Consider the following 7285-nt stretch of genomic DNA (forward strand, 5'->3'; position numbering starts at 1 on the left):
AGAGCTGGTTCTAAGAAAGCCTCTAGGCATAATCAGGGGACAGCGCCCCAGGGCACCCCACTTCCTGGGACTCCAAGACACAGGCCTGGCCAAGCAGCAACCCTCCCAGTCTGATATATGGTGGAAACAGAGCCAGAGAAGGCCTTGAGAGCACAGAATAGGACAGGGCTAATGCTCTGGACTTGAAGGGACTGGAGTCCCCAGAGGAGTGGAGGGCTGGGCAGAGGGCTGAGTCTGCAGCCAGCTCCATCCTTGGACTTAGCCACCAGTGGGACACAGCAAGCATCATGCGTTTCCCAAAGGACAAGAATGATCTCTCCGTCAGGGAAGGGCTACTGCCAGCACGAGTTTCTGTGTCCCAAAGCTAATGTATCACCCAGCTTCCAACCATCCAGGAAAGCTGGGATGCTCATATGCTATTATGATGAAACTGAGGATCATCAAGGGGGAGGAAACTTTAGGTGACAGGCTCCAGTGAGGGAGGACTTCAAGGCTGGAAGCACGGCTCTCAGAAAGCTTTGCTGGGAGGTCAGGGCTGGCAGAGACAGTGATCTGACTGTCTGTCTGTCCATCAGCCCATCAGCCTACTGCTCCCCAACCTCCCTCTCAGTCTCCATCCTAGGAGGGCAAGGCCTGGTGAGGCAGGGCCGTGGGTAGAGCTGGGGAAGGGAAGCTTACTATACATAGCAGGGGGAAGGAGGGGTGGCTGGGTGTGCAGGCCCATCTCTGTGCTTCAGAACCAGCCAGCTCCTGCCTCTCAGAAGGTCATGGCTGGGGACAATGAAAAGGGAAAGAAGGTGGGAATAGCCCAGGAGCCAAAATCCTCTCCAGAAGCAGGGGAAGGGAGTGTGGACTAAAAAGAGTAGAGGCAGGAAGGGTAGGGAGACCTGGGGTTCCCAAAGGTAGGGACAGCACTGTCTCTCTGGAAAGAATTCCATTGTTTGAAAACCATGTTCTGGTAACTTTACCCAGTTGTAGGAATGGCCACTCACCTCTGCCCTCTTTTCTGTACTACAGAGTCCATCACCCAGGAAGGCTGGGAGGTCCGGTGGCAGGAACTCACCTTTCAAGGTCAGACATATGTAACTTGAGTCCCGGCACTGTGGGACCTCAGGCTTTGAAGTCTTAACTTCTTTGAGCCTCAGTCTCCTCATCTGTGTGATGGGAATAATCACAGTAGTCGGTTCACGGGATGTTGGGGAAGGCTCTCTGCACAGTGACTGGCACCCAAGACACTGTTGCTAAAACCTCAGGACATCCCTGGGCAGGAAACAGTTTAGCCAGGAGAAAGCAAGTCCCCAGATTTTCAGACCACAGCATCCACAAGAGCTAGTCCCAGCTAGGCCATGACCTGGTTGTATGACTTCATGCTAGTCCCTGCCCCTCTCTGAGCCTTGGTTTCCTCCTCTGTACAGTGAAAAAAACAATGGAAGTGACCTTTGAGGTCTCTTCCTTTCTAGGCCCCAAAGGAAGGCAGGCTGAAGCCTGCCTAGGCCTCGAGGGAAGGTGTCACTGGGTTTTTCCTCTTCAGATTCCACCTGGTGGCCACGTCAGTCAATGTACAGGATAGACTTCGGAGCCCTGCCTCCCACTGGAGTGCCCCTCAGAGGCCTTGGCACAAAGGATCCCAGAAGTCAAACCAGCAGGACAGGATAGGATGGGCCCCGCCCTGCAGACAGAAGAGGAAATGAAGTTTTCCTCTGGATTCCCACATGTCTGGGGTTGGGCAGGGTGCACAGTGGGTGCCAGGGAAGGTGAGAGGCTGGGGTCCATGGGATCCGATCATTTATCCCTGTCTCTGTCCATCAGTCCTCACCGCTCTGTCTCCCCGGGCTTCTCTCTCATCCTTCGGTCTCTTGGTCTCTTGCCCTCTCTGGCTCTGATTCTCCTCGTTTCTTTCTCTCTCCCTCTCTCTCCTCCATTCCTCCCTCTCTATCTCATTTTCTCTTTCCTTTCCTTTTCTCTTGCTCACCTCTGTCTGTCTGTGCCGGGTTTTGCTGTCCCCTCCCTCTGAGTTACTGTCTCTGCCTGTCTCCATCCCACCCTCTCTTCTCTCATTTCTCCACTCTCTGGCTCTGAGTATCCCTGTCCTCTCCCCAAACTCTTTCCCTTTTTTTCCCGTTTCTCTTTTAATGTTTTCCCTCTCATTGTTTTCCTCTCTTTTTGTTTCGTAATGTCTTCTGGTTTCTCTCCTCCCTTCCTCTTCTCTTTCTCATTCCTTCCCTTGTTATGTCTCATGGTTTCCTCGTTTGTGCGTGTGTGTGCGTGTCTGTTTCTCTCTCTTCATTCTTCTCTCTTCCTTCTCTGTTTTCCCCCCCTACACCCTGACCCCAGACCCAGGACCCAGTGCATCCTGCCCTTCCCAGGCCATGACCTCATCTAATGCTCACAATGCCTGCCCCTCCCTCGGGAGACTGGCAGGGCAGGGCTTTCTCAGCCCTTTGTTGAGATGGATGGAGTGAGGCTTCACAAAAGAAGGAACTTGGCAAGAGCCACACAGTAGACCAGGGGAGAAGATAGGTCAGATTTTTCTTGGCCTGTGAGGAGGACCTCCTGTGACCCTGGGAGACTCTTGACTCCCCTACCCTCTCCCCATCTCAGGCACTTCCTCCCCACTGCCTGGAGTCCTTGGAGCTTGTATTCCCTCCCCCATCTGGAGGTCTCTCCACAGCTCTCTGTGCTGGGAGAATGGTGCGGGCAGTGCCTAGCTCCAGAACATTCTGCGTTCATTTGAAAACAGTTGAGTGTCTACTACTGCCAGGCAGAGGCAGAAGCCGTGAACAGAGAGAGGAGGGGAGGAGGGACAGAGCATGTTCAAGTCAGGAGATGGAAAGGAACACATTTTCTGCCGGGGCAGAGTCTGGTGGCCCAGGGGAGCCTTAGTGTCAGTGGGGTCCTCTAGGAAGCCACCACCAAAATGGAGTTAGAAGTGCAAGAGATGTGGTGGAGGAAATGCCTGTGGAAGATAGAGGGGATAGGGAAGACACAGGATTGGACAGGGAAAGCCTTCAAACTGTTGCAAGTCTGACATCTATGAGGAGAGAGTAGAAGGGAAGGAGAGCTGGGTAAGATCATCACACCTCGGGGCCAGTCTGAGCAGATCTCAGCCAGCCAACAGGGAGCTCTAGGCCAAAGATTGCCCATGGAAGAGCCCCAGCTGGGCAGACACAGGCAGGCCCGAGTGCCCTGGCTGTGCCCTGCCATTGGTTGGGGGCTGCCCAGGAGGGCAGTGACATTTACCCCGATGTTGCTACAGATGCTGAAGTTGCTGCAGCTGGTCCTGCCACATCTGGGAATTTATCCGCCCATTTGGCTGGGGCAGCCCCCGCCGCAGATCAGAAGAAGAAACTCAACGGGCAGTTGGAGTCTGAAAGCTGGGAGGAAGCGCAGTTGGCAGTCTTCTTCCAGAGATTCCAGGGCTGAGGAGTAGGAATCTGAGTACAGAACTATCCCTCATAAGATTTCCAGGTAAGAGGGGTGCCTGGCTGGGTTAGTGGGTTAAAGCCTCTGCCTTCTGCCCAGAGTCCTGGAATCCAGCCCTGCCTGGGGCTCTCTGCTCAGCAGGGAACCTGCTTCCTCCTCTCTCTCTGCCTGCTTCTCTGCCTATTTGTGATCTCAGTCTGTCAAATAAATAAATAAAATCTTTTTTAAAAATTAAAAAAAAAAAAAAAGATTTCCAGGTAGGGAGTCAAACCCAAGTATTTGTGGCATAAATGAAGCCCAGTCCCAGGTCTCAGGGAATAAATACTGAGAAACAACAGTATTTCAAATTAGACATCTCAGAGGCCATTGGTGGCCCAGTTGGTTAGCCATCTGACTTGGTTAACCAACTTGGTTAACCAACCATGCAGGGTCTTGGAATTGAGCCCTGCATGGGGCTCTCTGCTCAGTGGGGAATCTGTTTCTCCCTCTCCCTCTGCTCCTTCCCCCACATGTGCACTCTCTCCCAAATAAACAAAGTCTTTTTAAAAAAACTAGACATCTCAGTAGATAGGAAGAAACACATTAGATTCAATTCAACAGCTTCTTAAACTATGCGTAGAAGAGAGACAGAGAGAGATGGGGAGTCAGAGGGACCCTGGAAACTATTCCACTAACTGAACAATATTAGAAGCTGTGGTGTTTTAAAGACGTGCACGAATTCTCTGATATTCCTCCTTTCGAGTGGTGGAGGCTACTTCCTCTCCCCTTCAGTGTGAGCTGTACTTAGTCACTTGTTTCTAATATATAAAATGTGGTGGACATGACGCAACTTCTGAGACTCAGTGATAAAAGGCATTGTTCCTTCCTTCTTGCTCTCCCTCTTGTATCAATCGCTCTGGGGGAGCCAGATGACACGTCATGAAGACACTCAAAGACACCCAAGCAAGCCTACAAAAAGGCCCACATGGTGAGGAACTAAGGGCTCATTCAACAGCCATACAAGGAAGCAGATCCTTAAGGCCCAGTCAAGCCTTCAGATGAATACAGCACCACCTGACCTCCCCTGCCCTCTGCCTTTGGTAATAGCTTTATTGAGATATCGTTCACATACCATACAATTCCCTCACTGAAGGTATCCAACTTAATGGTTTTTTTTTTTTTTTTAAAGATTTATTTATTTATTTAACAGAGAGAAATCACAAGTAGATGGAGAGGCAGGCAGAGAGAGAGAGAGAGAGGGAAGCAGGCTCCCCGCCGAGCAGAGAGCCCGATGCGGGACTCGATCCCAGGACCCCGAGATCATGACCTGAGCCGAAGGCAGCGGCTTAACCCACTGAGCCACCCAGGCGCCCCAACTTAATGGTTTTAAGTACAGAACATTTTCATCATTTCAAAAAGAAATCCTGTAACAAGTAACAATCATTCTGCCTTCCTCCCTTCCTCTAATTAGCCACTAATCTATTTCATGTCTCTATAGAGTTGCCTATTCTGTACATCTCATATAAATGGAATCATACAATAGATGGTCTTTTGTGACTAGCTTCTTCCACATAGCATGATGTTTTCAAGGTTCATTTCTGTTAGCATGTATTAGTACTTCATTCCTTTTTATGACTGGATAATATTCCATTGTATACGAAAGTTCCATTTTGTTTATTTATTCATTAGCTGCTGGGCCTTGGATTGTTTCCACTTTTTGGTTACTATGGATAACGTTTCCACAAACATTCATGTAAAAATTTTTGTGTTAACATATGTTTTAATTTCTCTTGGGCACATACCTGGAAGTAGAATTGTTAGATTATGTGGCAACTCTATCTTTAACCACTTGAAGCACTGCCAGGCTGTTTCCAAAGTGGCTACACCATTTTACATTCTCACCAGCAGTGTTTGAGAATTCTGATTTCTCCACATCCTTGCCAACATTTGTTGTTGTCTATCTTATAGGCATCCTTAGTGGGTGTAAAGTGGCATCTCATTATGGGCTTTGCTTACATTTTTCAGCTAATGATGTTGATTATCTTTTCATCCTTACTGGCCATTTGCATATTTTCTTTGAAGAAATCTGGCAGATATCTTTACTGTAACCTTGTGAGAACCTGAACCAGAGCCACTCAACAAAGCTACTCTTTAATCCCTAATTTTCAGAAACTGTGTGATGGTAAATGTTTGTTGTTTTGAGATATTATGTTTTGAGATATTTATTACACAGCAAGACATAAGTAACACAGAAGGATTCAGGTATATGTCTTGGGTACCCACTATTAATACTACTGGAAGTCCCAGCCAATGCAATAACATAAGAAAAAGAAATACAGGGACACCTGGATGGATTAGTAGGTTAAGCATCTGCCTTTGGCTCAGGTCATGATCTCAGGGTCGTGGGATCAAGCCCTGAATTGGGCTCCCTACTCAGCAGGGAGTCTGCTTCTCCCTCTACTCCTGTCTCTCTCCCCGATTTGTGCTCTGTCTCTCTCAGCAATTAAAAAAAAAAGAAATATTAATTGTTAAGTTTGAAATGGAAAAAATAAAACTGTCATTGTTTGTAGATTGATTTATCCACCTAGAAACTGCAGGTGTATCCAATGCCTGGGATGGGAAAAAGCAGTGTAATGGAATAGAATAAGTCCAGGAAAGATCCAGATTTGAATTCCTAGCTTCTCCCTTACTTTCTGTGTGATCTTAGGCAAGTCCTTTTGCCTCTTTGTGCCTCATTTGTAAAATGGGGATGAGAATAGTGCCTATACCATGAGGACTGATGTGATTGTATATAAGGTACCTCCGTGGCTGACATACAGCCTTGGGTAAGTAGACAGGGATTTGAAGGCAGGAGCCAGGCAGGATCACAGGGCGACTAATTTAATGCCCAGTTTCCAGGCTGCAGAATGTGGGCTCCTTCCATTCTTCCAACTGACTCCAGCCTGTCAGTTGGGTCCCAGGAGGTTCAGTAGATCTTACCCACACCCTGAGTTCAACCTCTGATTCCACTTCCCCTTCCTAATCAGCTTAGGGGAAGTCTTTTATCTTGGCTGGATCCCATAATATTATCTATTGGTTGGTATGCTCATGCCTACCTTTTTCTTTTCTTCCCTTTTCTTTTCTTTTCTTTCTTCTTTCCTTCCTTTCTTCTTCTTCTCTTCTTCTTCTTCTTCTTCTTCTTCTTCTTCTTCTTCTTCTTCTTCTTCTTTTCTCTCTCTCTCTCTCTCTCTCTCTCTCCCCCCCTTTCTTTCTTTCTTTCACTTCCCAGGAGTGAAAGGAGTGAAAGGAGCTCACTGACATCAGGTCATGAATAGCCCATGTGAGTTCATACGGCATGAGATCCCACCTCCAGAACTGTTGGCAAACAGGGAGCAGAATGGGCCCCGAGAGCTCTGTCTAACTCAATGTGGTGACCACAGGGGGCCTCGGGGTATGGGACAGAATGCCACTGAGGACAAGAATCACAACCCTCCTATTCAGGTGTCACTTGACATTCATATTTTCACCAAGCCCAAGTGGTAAGGTTGTCAGATAAAATACAGAGATGCCCAGTTACGTTTGAATTTCAGAAGTCAGTGAATAATTTTTAGTTTAAGTGTATGTTCCCAGGGGCGCCTGGGTGGGTCAGTGGGTTTAAAGCCTCTGCCTTCAGCTCAGGTCATGGTTTCGGGGTCCTGGGATCAAGCCCCACATGGGGCTCTCCACTCAGCAGGGAGCCTGCTTCCCCCACCTCTTTGCCTGCCTCTCTGCCTACTTGTGATCTCTGTCAAATAAATAAATAAATAAATAAAATCTTAAAAAAAAAGTTTATGTTCCCAACATTGCAATTATTTTTTGGTTACCTGAAATTCTAATTTAAGTGGGTATCTTGTGTTTTTTATTT

The 7285-nt window shown here is 48.0% G+C and overlaps 1 long non-coding RNA gene across 1 annotated transcript; it reads left to right on the forward strand.

The window, feature by feature from the left end:
• Positions 1-486: 486 nt before the first annotated feature.
• LOC123387650 lies at positions 487-7054 on the forward strand. Its single transcript, XR_006602172.1, has 4 exons — positions 487-636; positions 1018-1071; positions 3257-3468; positions 6671-7054. It is a non-coding gene; the product is annotated as an uncharacterized LOC123387650 (long non-coding RNA).
• Positions 7055-7285: the final 231 nt, after the last annotated feature.

The sequence above is a fragment of the Mustela putorius genome, unplaced genomic scaffold (genome assembly GCF_011764305.1).
Source record: "Mustela putorius furo isolate JIRA1106 unplaced genomic scaffold, ASM1176430v1.1 tig00000081_pilon_pilon_pilon, whole genome shotgun sequence".
NCBI lineage: Eukaryota > Metazoa > Chordata > Mammalia > Carnivora > Mustelidae > Mustela > Mustela putorius.